The 1,759-nt window shown below is 39.1% G+C and overlaps 1 long non-coding RNA gene across 1 annotated transcript; it reads left to right on the top strand.

The window, feature by feature from the left end:
* Positions 1-623: 623 nt before the first annotated feature.
* LOC116167149 lies at positions 624-1,325 on the top strand. The gene is made up of 3 exons (XR_004144454.1): positions 624-710; positions 756-928; positions 979-1,325. It is a non-coding gene; the product is annotated as an uncharacterized LOC116167149 (long non-coding RNA).
* Positions 1,326-1,759: the final 434 nt, after the last annotated feature.

The following is a 1,759-nucleotide window of genomic DNA, read 5'->3' as shown; positions in this document are numbered from 1 at the left end:
GAAGCTAGTACCCTTTCTGAAAAGAAAATCGGTTGGACATCGCCCAAAGAAGTCGAAGATGCTTACACAGCTTGACGTGCAAACGTTTCTGACTGAGGCCGATGATGAACAGTATTTGTTAATTAACATGGGAAAACAGTTTTTCGCAGCTTGTTGCTCCCCAAATTAACTTAGAGGGTCCATAATGGCATCCACTGGAAAGAAGATTTTTTTCTCCTCTAACTAAATGGTTTTATTTGTATATATATATACATCAATTTATTATATATTTATTAACGGTCCTAAGGGTTACAAACTACCCTTTGCCTATTGGTAACCCAAGGACCTCCAAAAAATCTTCCGTTCCTAAACCCCCTCCGGTTCACCCATACAACACTGTATGGTTGGTTGCCTATGGTTCAGGTTCACCGGGAGATGCTGCGTAGCTCTACAGCCGGAGATATCAGGTCTCCACTTTTAATAAACTAAAACCTTGTTTTTTCAAGAAAATATAATTAAACAAATATATGTACAAAATATTTACAAAATAAAGAAAACTAAAAATGATTGAATGCGACCCAAGTAGGAGGGGTCGACCGGGACAATTGACACTCGTGGTAGTTTTGTTAACCTGTAACTGATATCACGTTAGCTTCCAGAATGAACAACCGGTAGGTAGTTTCAAAGACCACTTCTATGATTCAACTTTACACGGGATCAATATAAATCAAGTAAGTTTTGCGTTAGACGCTCAAGTACAAAAATATTCGGGGTAGATTACAGGAAGGCTGGTTCCAGTCGAGCGCGAATTTACATTCGCAGCGTCTACCATTTCACCACAGGGATAACCTAATTCTGAGCACGGCTATACAGCCGTATACTTTTTCCACGGATGGTAACAGGAAGAGCGCGGTCCTACGACCTGCACCTCTTTGTACTGTATAGTCAGGTAACCCCAAATTAACGGCACGGCTATACGGCCGTACACTTTTAATTCAGGAAGGGTTTCAGAGCGCGGTACTACAACCGGCACGTCTGAGGTAAATTATTCAACAGGGCGGGTGTCAGAGCGCGATTTACAATCGCTAACGTCTGACCAGGAAACAGGAAAGAATTTCTTAGGATCAGGAAAACAATTCTAAGACGAGTCCCCTTTCTGGTCTGGTTTCTGTTTATATAGTCTGTGGAAGGAAGTGGGAATGTAATGGTGATGGTAATCGTACTGGTGGGAATGTCCACAAACATGACGTCTTTGAAACTACCGCCCTCTCCTGATAGAAATCTAGATTAATTTCCAATTCCTACAGGAATCAAATTACAAATTAATCTTATAACATTTCACATCATTACAATATTAAACAATTATATTTCTTTGATCGTCTAGGTAGCGGTTATATTTGGAATATCTGGAGCAATGAGGCGAGAGGAATGAAAAAAATTGACAGTCGATAATATATAGAAGATCGAAGTTCAGTTTTAGTTGTAAACATACCCGATTCGAAAACGCACTTGGAAAGAATTTTCACTATCACCCATTTGTTATATTTAGAAGTTATAGAAAATATGTCGCACTTCGACCACTCAACGTGTGACGTTATTTTCTTTACCGTGTAACCTTTGCTTTGGCTTACATTTGCATTACTATGTGGAATCCTTCTAGAATAACATTATGCGTACTCTTACCTTTATATAGCAATGCTTACGCCATCTAGGTGTTCACATTATAACCCGATCCTTTATTTGCGATATAGTTTTCTTTTAAAAGAACCTTTTGTCTAGT

This window comes from Photinus pyralis, unplaced genomic scaffold (assembly GCF_008802855.1).
Source record: "Photinus pyralis isolate 1611_PpyrPB1 unplaced genomic scaffold, Ppyr1.3 Ppyr1.4_LG3b, whole genome shotgun sequence".
NCBI lineage: Eukaryota > Metazoa > Arthropoda > Insecta > Coleoptera > Lampyridae > Photinus > Photinus pyralis.
Note: the sequence above shows the minus strand (reverse complement) of the source record. Positions and strands in the feature narration are given on the sequence as shown.